At 41.0% G+C, this 15,202-nt stretch overlaps 1 protein-coding gene across 2 annotated transcripts in view; it reads left to right on the top strand.

The window, feature by feature from the left end:
* Positions 1-15,202, top strand: part of COL24A1 (collagen type XXIV alpha 1 chain) — an 804,368-nt gene that overhangs the window by 33,993 nt on the left and 755,173 nt on the right. The gene's annotated exons all lie outside the window — the stretch shown is intronic.

Raw genomic sequence — 15,202 nt, 5'->3', positions numbered from 1 at the left:
CAACCCTTAGCAGTAATCACCCTATAAAGTATGAATACCAAATAAAAATATTTCTGAAGATATTGTTTTCTTCGTATCTTCCTCTTTTCACATCCATCCTCCTCTTTTAGTATTCCTTTTGCATCTGGGAGGCGAAATGGTAAGGAAGAATCCTAAAGAGCTTAGCAGAAGATCCAGTGCATTTCACCTGGGTTTGCTCATCTGTTATACCTTTACCCTTTGTTGGTTTAGTAACACTGTATTTCATATATGAAATCTATGTGTATTATAATCTAGATAAAGGTCTAATCATTCGTGGTCTCTCTAGATTTATCGGCCACCTTTGATCTGGTTAATCATTTTCTCCTTCTGTCTTGGCTACACTCCTTAGATATAGCTGGAACTGTTTTGAACTGGTTTCAGTCTTTTCTACCTGATAGGTGCTTTCAGGTTATCACTGCTTCCTTGTCATCCATACTAGACCAGTCCAGACAAAAGGGTTGTGTCTGTCAATCAGTGGATGGAGACAGAGAAAATAAAAGTAGTTCTTGTGGCTCACCCTGGATCCTATCCTAGAATGTTGTATTTTTCTCTGTCTCCAAGCGGATGATTGGTTGGATCATGCAAATCCTCTGTGGTGCTTTTCAGCAAGTTTCTGACCCAGTTTGGCTGGGTACCAGTTGAGCAGGTGGGTTTCCTCTGGGAGCACTTTATTTTATTTTACTATCTAAATGGCTGGATGAATCTGGGTGTCACCCAGTGGTGCTGGGTCCCTCCCACCCACTCCTTTACTGTTCAGCGATTCATAGGAGTTTTAATGAGGCTAAAGGCTGTTATGCATTTTTGTGTGAGACAACTTCTTTTGGACTGTGGTTGGTATGTTTTATCGGCTCTCTTCTTCCCGTGGTAAGTGCTGCTGTCAATCCCTCTTTCTATTTGATTTCCAACGGTTAGAGGAGATTGGGCTTTCTCCCCAATTAACCTATTCTGTTTTGTCATGGTTTCTAGAATGTTTATTTTGTCAGTGGCTGTAATTGTTTGGCATCTGCAAAGTAAGAATCAGCTACTTTATTTTTTGGTATTATGACTCTCCTTCCCATGCACCTGCTTCTTCGTTGACGTGAAACATTTGAGCAAAGAAAAAACAGTCTAGTCTGAGGAGCAGCCTAGTGGTTAATGCAGTGGCTTTTAAACCAAGGGACACAGGTTCAAATCCCACCTCAGCTCTTTTTGTGTGTGTGTGAGCCTTCTAGAAACTGAAAAATATCTACTGTACCTAAATATATAATCCACCTGCAAGCCTGAAGGCAATTGAAGTGGTGGACATTCAGGTACAGTAGGTTCCTGGAGGACTCACAAGTACAAAAAAAAGGGACCCATGGTTTACAGTCCTACACTAACCACTAGGCAGACCCTCTGCTCTGCTTGTACATCTGTGACCATTTTCTCAGACTGCTGCTATACAGACATCCTTTTCCCTTGTTTGCCCGTTCAAAATTATGATGTTCCATTTAGTAAAATGGATGTTCATGCTGGACATTTATAGTGCAAGAGCATCCATCTCACATTTTCCAACAAGCTGTGTCGTATTCAAAAAAGCATGCGAGATGGACATCCATTTGGGACGTTCTGACTGGGATGTCCCTATTCTGACTTTGAAAATGCCCGTTTAAATCTGCGGGAACCTTTCAGTCTTAAGGCCAGACAAGCAGACGTCTTCTCTAAAGACTCAATAGATAGTCACCCCAATGTAAAATTTTCCATGTGCTGACCAATAGTCTGTTGTGGTAGAGACGAATGTCTGTTCACCAAGAATTGCAACCAGCTTCATCTCCGCTTTACCATTTCCAGGGGTGTAACTGTGAATACCCTTGGAAAATTTATGAAGCGAAGATTGTTACTCCTTGCAAAATTTTCAAGGGTTTCACATTTGTTTCTCAAATTAGATATATCTTTGACAAAGTCTGTAAATTCTGAACTCTTCAGAAATCCTTATTAATTTGCTCTATACGAGAAGACAATTCCTTCGCCTCTGTTTCAACTTTCTCTACTCTCAATTCTACTTTGGAAAGTCTCTGTGTAAGAACAGCAGTTTGTGAATACAAAGTCTTTCCCAGATCCGAAATAAAAAACCATAGGGAATCCAATGTTGACCGCAGGAGGCTTTTTTTTTTTTTTTCAGAAAATCAGGCAGAGACACTGTAGACTCGGGAAATTCACCTGTCAGTTCCCATTCCACAACTCCTCTATCTCCTGTCTCATTCACCGTGAGGCTGCCTTCTTGAGAGGTAACCACCGAACCCTCTGCTCCAACTTCCCCATGTTGTAATTTAATCTCACTCGAACTGCTGCATGGTGTAACTCCCACCTATGGCAGCGTCGACTCAGAGAGTGGGGAGCTCGATCCCTGTGACTGCTGAGGAGGAGCTCTTCGGTCGGGGCTCAGCGAGATTTCCAGCCCAATGGACACCATCACTTCCTCTCTCACTGGCTCCAGCGGGAGCGCTCCTGGCCTTACTGTTAGACCCGTGCCTCTCAAATGTAAATCCATCGGACCAACGATGGGAGACTCCAGCGGCTGGGAAGGCTTGAGCGGCTGCTTTCTCTCGACATTTAGGCATTTCTTCAGAGGCAAATTCAAGAGGTCAACTGCACCTCAGGTACGTGCAGCAATCTTGGATCTTGTGTCCATCATGTTCAGCCATTAGTGATTGATCTTCAACAGAGGTCCATGCACCAGGACTCCTCCTCGAACCCTGCAATTATGGGTCCTGAATCCAGCCACTAGGTGTTGCCATGTGCCTTCCTCTGGGTAGAGGACCTGAGTTGGAAATTGAACCCAGATCCCTCTGCATGACAGTGTGCAGGACTGCTACTGAGCCACCTAACTGGCCCCAAAGTGCTTTTATGGAAAAACTACCGCTTTCTGTGCAAAATATTTAGGGTACTTGTTGGGGGAGGGGATAATTCTAGTCAGCATTTTCCCGATAATAGCGTATTTCACATGTAGAAAATGGCTTGTAAATTGTATGACTTGCCCATGCCCCTCCTATGGCCACAAGCTCTTTTGAGTTGCGTACTATAAAACTTGCACGCAGATCTTTATAGAATAGCACTTAGCAAGGTGTGTATTCAAATCCAAAATGTTGCTAATTAATACCAGTAATTGACTTAACACCCAATTATTGCTGCTAATTGACTCAGCCAATTTAATTGCCTGCGCAACCCATGTGCAACTTTGGCCACCCAAATATGGATGCTCTTTATATAATCCAGGGGTAAGTGTTCATGCACTCAGAAGTACTTATATGAATTATATCCTGGATGTTAAGGTAGCATTTGTAAGAGAAAAGGTGTCTAAGAGCCAGAAAACCCGTCTCCCTAAAGTCTCTCTCCTTAGCAAGCAAGCACCCTGATTATATGTTACACAACATATTACACATAAAATAGCTGTCTGGATGGGCTGGCCATACAGTGATGAGTTCTATATATGGCGCCAAAAAAAATCACTGTTCTATAAGCCACGCTTAAAATTAGGTGCAGTTTATAAAATAGCACTCACGCCTGGGAATTGCACCTAACTTTAGGCATGGCCATTTGCACAAACGAAAACATGGTGCAAATGTATGCACTGTCATTAGATGCATATCCCTCTGATTCTATAACACGTATAAATGACCATTCTGCTTGTGACCCTCCCATTACTGTGCCCCCTTTTTCGACTCGCTTGTATAATTTAGACATGGGGAAGGGAAAGGGAAATGGGACTTGATATACCGCCTTTCTGAGGTTTTTGCAACTACATTCAAAGCAGTTTACATATATTCAAGTACTTATTTTGAACCAGGGGCAATGGAGGGTTAAGTGACTTGCCCAGAGTCACAAGGAGCTGCAGTGGGAATTGAACTCAGTTCCCCAGGATCAAAGTCCACTGCACTAACCATTAGGCTACTCCTCCACTCCAATTAAATCTAATTAGTGCCAATATTTGCTGGTTAAAAAGCCAATTATTGCTAATTAGGTCATTCAATTAAATTTTTGGCAACTTTTATAGAATTAGGGGGATGATATCTGGCTTGTACCAGGTGTGCATATGAACAGTGGATGAAGTAAGGCCTTGAATAATGACGGCACTGAGCAGACTAGTTATCTGTTAACCTGATTCACATACAGGGTCCCCAACCAAGATTACCTCAGGTCTGTAGCTCAGTGAACTTATCTTTCATAAACTTCTCACTGGATGATGAAGAAGGCAAACAGTCATTTCACACAAATGTGTCCTTGGAAGAAGTTAGAGCCAATATGCAGTGCACAAAGGAATTCATGACAATATAGTTATGATGCAGAAATAGTTTGGTTCTTAGGCTTAATTTAGGCTAATGCAGGCCTTATACACATACAACCAGGTATGGGCTATATATACTCTTAAAATAGACACCACCCCCTCCCCCCTGGAGAAATTGCAAATGTGCGTCTGGCCATTTCTATTGGTCTACAACAGTATTTTTGAAAACTTAAGAAGCACAAAGCAAAAAGCTGCAGATGTGCATCCAAAATCCCTGTAAAGTATGAAGGAGGAGAGAAGATTCAGAGGAAAGGCTAAAGCACTGGAGAGCCAGAATTCAAAGCGCTACGTTAGAGAGATGAATGCAGCTAAAAGGGAGTCTCCCTTTGAAAAAGGGAGGGTTATTAGTGCTGTGACATGGATCATAAGATACATCACTGTCTGACACAGATTCATGTTGCTGTGGAATTTACAGTGAGAGCTCACTGTAGGCAGGCTGGCAAATGAAAGACCTCACTTTATTCACCACTGGGTTAAACATTCAAGTCATGTTTAAAATCACTTTTAGTCATATTGCAACCCCTTGTAATTCATATATTTCATATTTATATGTAGGATTAGGCAACAAAACCGATTTGTCTTTTTGCACCTCTCCCCCATGGAAAATATTTGTCTTCCAAGGTAGCTCTGAGACTATTTGCAAGACTGTGTGGGAAAGTTCCCATGGCAGCTCCCCCACAGTTATTCACTGCTGTGGTTGATTAAAAAAAAAAAAAGTGACACACAGTATTTAATGGAGAATTGCTTTGCTACACACACATGCAAGTGATTTTGTAGAGCCCTGTCCCAAACTAATGATAAATAAGAATAACCAGGTTCTAGATTTTGAAGGTATAAAAGTATAAGAATCTAGGAAGAAATTTGTATGTCCAAAAGCCTGCTAATGGCAGCTCAAACAGTGCTAACATTTTTCTCATTTCCCCCATTTATTAAAATTCTTCATCCTACCTCTTTTGCTCCCTCCCTCTAGCCACTTCTTCTCTGCTACACCCTTCTTTTTTTCTGCCTCTTTTTCTCCTCCAGTCCTTCTCATCTTCAGCCTCTTTCTCTTTTCTTATGTCTTCTCCGCTTCCCATTTCCATCTTTACAACTTCTTCCCAATAGTCTCTGCCCCATCTCTAGCGGTAGATTACCAACAGGCAGAGTGGGCATGCACCCTACCTGTGTGAGTCGCTTTATATCATCCGATGTGATGCTGTACTGCTATGGCTGTTGTTCTTTGGGGCAGTTGGCTAGCTACATGTTTAATTTGCTGCTGCCTATTGTTTAGTAACTTGCCTGCATAGTACAAAGGTGGCAGATCTCGCATATCACCTAGAATTGTGTTGGGGAGTTGCTGGCTATCTTGGTACATGTGGATAGCTATGTTTCCTTTAAGGGCCCTTACCATCGGGAATCTACTCCTGTGTATCCGATTGGAAGTGAATTATATTCAGTTACTCAAGAAGTTAAAAACCTTTCCGTTTGATAAATTTTATGATGGTTTATTGTTGAATTTTTGTAATTCCTCATGTTATTTTGAGTCGCTTATTTTGTGACCCGACTTGAACCTCAAACTAGAATTAGCACAGTGTACAAATCTTAGATTAGATTAGACAATACATGAGGAGTTGGACACAATAGGTATATGGTATAAGGAGGACAACCAAAGGGGACAATGGTACCAAGGTACAAATTATAGCAAAATGACAGGGTAAATCAGTTTGGTAAAGGGATGGCACCATATGTTAAAGATACCATAGAGTGAAACGGCATAAGAGTTCTTGAAGAAGCAAAACACAATGTGGAATCTTTATGGATAGAAATTTCATGTGTGATGGGGAAGAGCATAGTGGTGAGGGGTATACTACCATCTACCAGGGCAGGATGAAGAGAGAGTGTGAAATGCTAACATATAGGCTTATTAGGTTTGGCAGCACACTTATGAGATATTTCAAGTACCAATATATTTAAAACTGATTTAACCCCACCCCCCCCAGATTTTATATATGGCACCCAGATTTGGGTACACTTCCAAGGTGTACACACAACTTAATTGGCTAAGGCTAATGAGTTGTTAAACCATCAATAATTGGATGCTAACCAATTTTTGATCTTAATTAGCACCAATTAAGATTTGCATGCGCATCTGGCTGCATGTTATTCTATAATGCTAAGCTTCTACATCACATAGTGCACAACTCAAAAGGGGACGTGTCCAAGGGAGGGGCATACGTAGGTTATGGGCTTTTCAAAAAATTGCATGCAGTGTTCTAGAATATTGGGTTTTTGCACCCAGCTTGAGTGCTTGGATTTACATCAGGTTTCAGCAGGTGTAAATATGGTGTCCATAGCTGGGTGTGGGAAATAACGCTAAGCTCTTCTGTAAAGGGTATGCACATGCTTTTTATGTAATACCTGAAAATTTGATAGCGTTGCTCCTTTGATTCAATTTCATTGGCTTCCTGAGTTATCTTGTATGCCAGTGATTCTGTCCCAGCCAGTCAAGTTTTCAGGATATGCACAATACATGTACTATATATGGAGTGGAGGAGTGGCCTAATGGTTAGAGCACCAGTCTTGACATCCCAAGGTGGCTAGTTCAAATCCCACTGCTGCTTCTTGTGATCTGGGGCAAGTCAGTTAACCCTCCATTGCCTCAAGTACAAAATTAGATTGTGAGCCCTCCAGAAACAGAGAAATACCCTACTACAGAAAAAAGTGTGAGCAAAAAAATCTAAATTAAAAAAAGGATCAGTTTTTTCCATCTTTCTTCTTTGCTACTCCCTGTACTTCTATTACTTTATAATAAAGCCCCTGTACCTTTCCTCCCATCCCTCCCCATTTACCTTTCTTTTGCTATCTTATAACTTTGTGATTGAATGAATGTGAATGATTTCCTTTCAAATTATTGTAGTTCTTTTCTTCTTAATTGTGTTTTATTGTACACTGCCTACATCTACCCGTTAGTTTAAGGCAGTATATTAAATGTGTTAATAAATAAATAAATGAATATGCATGAGATTGTTTTGCATACATGCAGAGTATGCAAATCAATTTCATGCATATTCACTTTGGATATCCTGAAAACCTGACTGGCTGGGGTTCCCCCAGATCAGATTTGGGAACCTGCTGTATACAGTGTAAGATTCTTCTACTGACATTTAGAGCTCTGTGGGAATGCTCCTCTGATTATTTAGCATCACTTGTCATTGTCCTGTTTCACATTCTGTGTTCAGTTAATGACCATCATCTAGTGTTGCCTTCACCAGTCCTCACTCACTTGTGCCCCCCCCCCCCCCCGGTGGTCTACTGCTCCTGACCCCCCCCCCACCATACCTTGAAGATAGAGGAGGGCCCTACCCAAAAGAACAGTACAGTGACATTAAAAGATTTTGCCCCCTCCTGATTTTCCCTGTTATTGCATATATGTCACACTGAATGTGTTTTGATCTTTAAACAAAATGTAATGTTTTTATATTATATATTTAAGGAACAAAGTTTTTCCCCTTGCTCTCTCTCCCGATCTTGTCCCTCTCTCCCTCCTTGCCACCCCCCCCCCCCCCCACAAACACACATAGGGTCCAGTATCTCTCCCTACCTCCTTTTCCCTTGCTGGCCTTCCAGACTTTGCTATCCTTAAGATACAGAATGGTTGCCAGTTTTTATTGTTGGGAGAAGCAGCATATTGTTTAAAATTAAAATATAATAAATTAGCCTGTGTAAGACCAGTGAGTCAAATAATTGACTGCTTTGTGGAGGAGGTTGGATCTGGAATAGCATGTGCTATAAGAGGTCTAATAGCCCATATTTATAACGATCTGATGCCTCTGGGCCTAATACGTATACATGATATATGTGTTACTGGCTCTTGCCATGTATGCTCTACTATTTTTGATACTGTTGTCTGAGGGGTAGTTCTTTTGTTCCCCTTTTTTTATTTTTTTACTATTTCAGTTTCTGCCAGATACTTGTGACTTGGATTGGCCACTGTTGGAGATAAGATTCTGGGCTAGATGGACCATTGGTCTGACTCCTTATGGCTATTCTTATGTTCTTATGGTTTAATCTCTGCTGGTAAAGACTACTACTACTATTACTTAACATTTCTAAAGCGCTGTTAGGGTTAGAACTGGAGGAAGAGGGAACTGGGGGAAGAGGAAGGGAGGTAGGGACAGATGGCAGACATACAAAGTGGGGGAAGGGTGCCCAAATATCAATTTTATTTTAATGTTTTAAGATTTTAATCCATTAAATCTGCAGCCCTAAAGTAGCTAAAAAAATTACAAGACCCAACATGGCAATGTTTTGGTACCTTGCCTGCATCAGGGGTCATAAAAACTGTAAAATATCATTTATGTTTATTAAAGCTCACTTAGCTATATCACCTTTTGCTTTTCAGGCAATGAAGCAGTTTATAAAATTAATCAGTATAGAAAGGAAAGGAATGCCAGACTATTAACAGGAATGAGACAGCACATCCACATAAGTTAGAGAAGACAATCAAAACGTTTGACAAATCACCCAGTTCTGCTGTATAGGTAACATTTCGAAAAACAAAACACACACACACTACAGCATGTTACAGATCCTGCCAGAAGAATTCAAATTAATCATCATTAATGCTGCTCTGCACTGACTGAGGTGACAGATTAATTTTTTTCCAGATTATCAGGATCTGTGCAAGCTCACTTCTTCAACCTTCCTTCCCACCCCCCTGCAGCATGTTTATAGAGGAACAGAGGAATCTCATATGCAACATGATAAATATATCTGAATAATTCAAGGCAGAATCAGGTTTCTCCTAAGTGCAAGAAACTTGAACATCCAATGAGAAAATTAATTAGAGACAATGAAAGAGCACTTAAATTTAAATAGACTAATATTAACAGTACAGTGTAAGTCCAAAAATCTGGACTGCTTGGGGATCTGGTCAGTCCAGATTTCTGTATTTTCTGGATTCTCGGGCAGTACTTTTAAAATTCAAATTCAGCATCTCTCTGCCAGTTCCCCAAAGGAGGGGGCCCAGGATCCTAGTGGCTATGCCTCCCCACCTCCACCCCCCCAGTCCAGTGTCTCTCCCTCTTCTAGCCCTGCCCGTGGTGCTCACACTCCCCCAGGGTACAATACCTTTTCAGAAGTCTTCCATGCTGCAGCACCAGTGATAGCCTTACTCACAACCAGGGTTGCCAGGTGGAAAAATTTTTCCCCGCCGTCATCGGCCCCGCCTATTCCATCACCGGCCCTGCCTCCCCCGTCACCGGCCCCGCCTCCCCTGTCATCGGCCCTGCCCAGAATGTCACTAACCCCGCCCAAAATGTCACTAACTCCGCCCAAAACGCCCCCCCGCGGGCCAAAAAAACACTTTAAAAAACCGCCAAAAGACCCCAAAACAAGCCCAAAAAACCGCGACCCGCCGCGGGCAAAACTTTCCTGCGGCGGGTCGCGGAAAACCGCCCAATTGGGCGGGAAAACCGCCCACCTGGCAACACTGCTCACAACTTCCTCTTTTCAGAAGGGCAAGATGGGTCAGAGGGAAAGGTCTGGTGCAGGCTGGAGACAGCCTGTAAGGCTGCTGCTGGTGCTGTAGCACAGAAGACTTCTGAAAAGGTATTGTACACTGGGGGAGTGAGAGAGCCGTGGGCAGCGCTGGGATCGGAGGGAGAGACACCAGACCTTGTGTGTGTATTGGGGGGGGGGGGGGGGGGAGAAGGTGTGCAGTACTTGTAGTTCGGATTCGCAAGCGGTCTGGATATCACAGTTTTTAGGGGTCCAGATTTCTGGCATCTGGACTTTTGGATTTCTACTGTAATAGTAAAAGGAAAGTTTAACCTTCACACTAGCATGCATTCCCAATGTGTAGTTTGGAAATATGTAAATATGTTGCATGTATGTCTTAATACAGTATGTAGAACACTGCCAACTTTCTATTTCTAATCTATTTAATAAACATGTCATAATCAAACTGACACTATAAGCAAGGTACATACCTACATCTTATATCATCTGATCTGACATTGTGGTAGTATCAGTCCCTAACTTTAGCATGATTCCATATTACATCAGATGACTTTGGCTAGGAATTTTTACACTTCATGAAAAGACATAAGCTGACTGCACGTTTTTGCTGCACTCCTGCCAACTTTCTAATGTGCCCAAATAGCAGCTGCCATTCGGTACAGTACAGAATGGTATGTTTCTCATGTCTGTTAACATAAAGAATATGACTGCTGACACATACTTCAGGGTTTGGTTCTAGTCCAGCAACCATAGTGTGGAGTATGTGATGCCACTTACTCTACCCTGTGTTTTGTGGTTATTATTGGAAAGTTATCTGATATGTATCAGAAAGCCCCTAATAAATGTATGTGTCCTGACAGTTTCTGTAGATTTTCTGTTAGAAAAAAGAAATTCCTCCTTCCCCAGCTTTTATATAAAACTAGTCATTTAGAAATGATTTTAAATCTTGAGTGTTATGTGAAATAGAATCCAGCTATGAAAGGCCGTGATATGAGTACAGCATGTTTTTTGAAAATATATTGGAAGTTAAGACCAGAGGTCACTGGCTCACACTTTTCAGAAATTGATACAGGAAGCTTATTTTTCGTTTTGCTTCCAGCAAGTTTAATGGCAATCTTTCGATTCTGAGTCAGCCATTGAAAGATTACATTAGAGAAATATAGAAACATGACTTCAGATAAGGGCCAAGTGGACCATCCAGTCTGCCCATCCTCAGTAACCACTAACTCTTCCTTTCCTAAGGGATCCCACATGTCTGTCCGCTTTCTTAAAGTCTGACACAGTCCTAGTCTCAATGACCTCCACCGGGAGGCCATTCCATGCATCCACCACTCTTTTGGTGAAAGAGTATTTTCTTAAATTCCTCCTAAGCCTGTTTTCTCTTAACTTCATCGTCCGCCCCCCCCATTCCAGAGTTTTCCTTCATTTGAAAAAAAGCTCGCCTCCTGTACATTAACGCCACTGAGGTATTTAAACATCTCTATCATATCCCTGCTGAGGAGCTGGCAAGGATTTTGTATATTGCTTGGTCATTAAGATCCTCCAGTTTGCTCTGACTTGTGCAAGATATCTAGAACCGTATTAAACTTTGAACTTAAAAAAAAACAGTTCCTCCCACTTCTCTGTTCCCACTGTTGTGAATTTTGAAACAGCAGGGGTTCTACTGTAATAATTTCTCTCTGTGGCCTGAGCTACACATAATATTGTTGGAATGTAATTGTATTTTACATGCATTGCCTGTCACCTATTATTTCTCTGTGATTACTCTGTGACCTCTGATGTGAATTACTTAGAGAGGTCACACAGCTATGCAACTTCCTGTGGGGGTTAGACACAGCAGACACAGCACATGGAGCACATGGAGCTCATGATCTCTCCTAACCTGAGAGGATCTATGGTGGTGTGAGCATCCATTACCATCTAAGCACATGGAAGGAGCTGATAATACAAATGTATAGTAATATGTATATATAAGCCTGTCTGATTATAATCTAACTACAAACTGTGAGTAAACAGATGTTTTGTTACTTCAACTTTAAAGTGACTCAGCAGTGAATTATTCAGGGGTGAATGAGAGAGAGATGAAGAAAGAAATTAACATTTCTAAAGCTGAAGCTGTGTGTACTAAAATCTGCTAATTATTTACTACAAATAATCCAACAAAAGGGTTACGGGCCCAGGGTCCAGGAATTGAAAAAGAAGAGAAATATTACCAGGCAGAAAAAAAGGCCACATTTTTCTCTTAAGTTTTAAAGGAAAGATTCAGTCTGTCTCTCTCTCCCCCCACACAGCAGACAGAAGGCTAAGAAAATGGCTGAGGGAAGAAATTCACCATTGTTCTATTCTCTCAAGGTGCCTAAATTAACTGAGTTTAATTATCAGCAATGGGAACTAAGATTCATATGTCTCCTTCGAGCAAAAGGATTAAATATATGCTTAGACCAAGACAGAACAGCTGAAAATATGGCTGAATGGGACAATGCAAACTATTATGTGAAGTGCATGCTTTTGGAAGCTCTCTCAGAGAAACAAGCCATATTAGTGGAGGGAAAAGATACACCAAAGGACATTTTATATAAACTGAGAACTATGTATGCAACTACATATGCAAAGCAGCAACCAATTTGGTTGGCAGAGTTGAATGAAACCAAATTAAGGGATAAAAGTAAATGTAATGATCACATTATGCATCTTATGTCTTCATTTCAAAAGTTAGAACTTTCTGGAATTCCCATGTGTGATGCATTGAAAAGAGCATTTCTCTTTACCTCACTATCAAAGAAGTTTGATGTTTTTAGGTCTGTAAATGAGGCCATTGAAGGGCAATCTTTTGAACAGGCAACATCAAAACTAAGGCAGGAATGCATAATAAATGATTCTGAGGAGATGTGTTCTCAAAGTCAGTCAGAGAGAAATGAAACAAATTTCTTGGCAAAGAACAGAGGAAGGCGGAGCTATGGGAAAACTCCACCCAAGGGCAAGCTGATTTGCTACTCATGTGGAAAGGAGGGACATGTATCTAAATGGTGTAAGGAAACACAAAACACTCCCTCTAGCTCACCTAAGCCAATGGAACTAAAGAATTTTCAAACCAGGAAATGTATGAAGGACAAAGATAAACACAAGGGCTTTCTAATGGCAGAAAAATCTTTGACTATGGTAAATAATAATTCAAATGAAAGTACTTGGATTTTGGATTCAGGGAGCACATGCCATTTAACCAATTGTAAGAATTTCTTTCAGGAAATGTGTCCAGAGGAAGGTATTCTTAAAACTGCAAACGCAGGGACTGCTAAGATCCAAGCAAAAGGTATTGGATTCTTAAAATGCAAAGTGTCTAATGAAGTTAAAGAAATTCCTGTAAGTGATGTCTTGTATATTCCCCAAGCAGTTTGCAATATGCTTAGTGTATCTACATTAGATAAGAAGGGATTTGTGATTCATTTTGAAAACAGTAAGTGCACAATCTCTAAAAATGATGAAGTGTATGCTGAAGCTTTTATGCATAATGATGTTTATAAACTGAGCATTTCAGGTGAAGCCTCACATATGGCGCAAGTAAGGAAGAATGATGGTAAATGTAGTCTGGAAATTTGGCACAGCCGCCTGGGACATCGTGATTCTAAGGTGATCCAGGATCTTTACAGTAAGCAACTAGCCACTGGCATTCAGATAAGTGCAGATGCTGGTAAAATGGAGAAATGCATAGACTGTGTTACTCAAAAAGGTGTGAGACCCTCATTTCCTGCATACACAGGAAATAGGAGTAATAAAGTGCTGGACTTAATACACAGTGACTTATGTGGACCGTTTAATATCCCATCATTGGGAAATAACAGATTTGTGCTAATATTCTTGGATGATTTCTCTAGATATTGTGTGGCCTATTTGCTGAAAGAAAAAAGTCAAGTCACAGACATGCTGAAGAAATACGTAGCCATGGTGAGCAATAAATTTGAAAGAAAACCAAAGGTTCTTCAGACCGACAATGGTGGTGAGTTCACTTCACAAAGCATGCGCACATTTCTAGAACAAGAAGGCATTCAACATATCACAACAGTAGCTTATACACCAGAGCAAAATTCTGTTGCAGAGAGAAAATTTAGGTCACTTGTGGAAATGACCAGATGTATGCTGTCAGATAGCAATCTCCCTAAAAGACTATGGGGGGAAGCCATTCTCACAGCAGTGTACCTACAAAATAGAATGCCAACTAAAGGCGCTGAGCGCACACCACATGAGACATGGCATGGTAGGAAGCCAAACCTTTCACACATAAGAACATTTGGAAGTACAGCATATGCTCATGTACCAAAGCAAAGAAGGCATAAGCTGGATTCCACAACAGAAAGGGGCATTTTAGTTGGCTATACTCCAGGACACAAAGGATATAGAATTTTGAATCTGAAAACTGGCATTGTTGGCATAAGACATGTTACATATTTTGATGAAAACAAAAGGGTTGATAAAGGCTGGATTATCCCAGATGAGCCTTATCATCCAGAATATGAAACTAGAACCATAATAGACATGCCAGTGTATATAAATGCCATACCAAGGCAGATGTCTGAAAGCAACTCATCTGTATCTAACGAGGAACAGGCAGAGGAAGCAGACACAGAAAGGATCATTGAAGAAGACAGTACAGTTGGAGAAGGGGAATCAATTGGAGAAGAACTCTCAGATTTAGAGGATGCAGAAAGGTCGGACCAACCTGTAGTCAGACGCTCATCCAGGGAAAACAAAGGTGTTCCACCCCCAAGACTGTCTTACCTAACAAAGTCAGCAGAAGCTCAAGAGCCCTTAACATGGGATGAGATTGAGAAAATGCCAGCAGAAGAAGCTGCTGAATGGCATAAAGCTGCACAAGAAGAAATTGATGCATTGGATAAAAATAATACTTGGATTCTTACAAAATTACCTCCTGGCAAGAAAGCTATAGGATGCAAATGGGTATTCAAGTTAAAAAGGAATGCACAAGGAAAAGTGGAAAGGTATAAAGCCAGATTAGTGGCAAAGGGATATCTTCAAAAATATGGAGAAGATTTTGATGAAGTGTTTGCACCTGTAGTGAAACACACGACAATAAGAACACTTCTGAGCATTGCAGTCTCAAAAGGCATGCAAGTCAACCACGTTGATGTGAAAACAGCGTTTCTTCACGGAGATATAACTGAAGACTTGTACATGGAACAACCAACAGGTTTCATAAATACAAAACAAAGACAGCTAGTGTGTAAATTAAACAAAGGTCTTTATGGATTAAAGCAAAGTGCAAAATGTTGGAATGATAAATTGCATGAAATATTGACAAATTTAGGATTTAAGCAAGGTGAAGCAGATAAATGCTTGTACACTAGGTGCACAAATGGACAATAT

The sequence above is a fragment of the Microcaecilia unicolor genome, chromosome 6 (genome assembly GCF_901765095.1).
Source record: "Microcaecilia unicolor chromosome 6, aMicUni1.1, whole genome shotgun sequence".
In the NCBI taxonomy this organism is placed as follows: domain Eukaryota; kingdom Metazoa; phylum Chordata; class Amphibia; order Gymnophiona; family Siphonopidae; genus Microcaecilia; species Microcaecilia unicolor.
The sequence above is the reverse complement of the archived record's forward strand: the minus strand, read 5'-3'. Positions and strand labels throughout refer to the sequence as shown.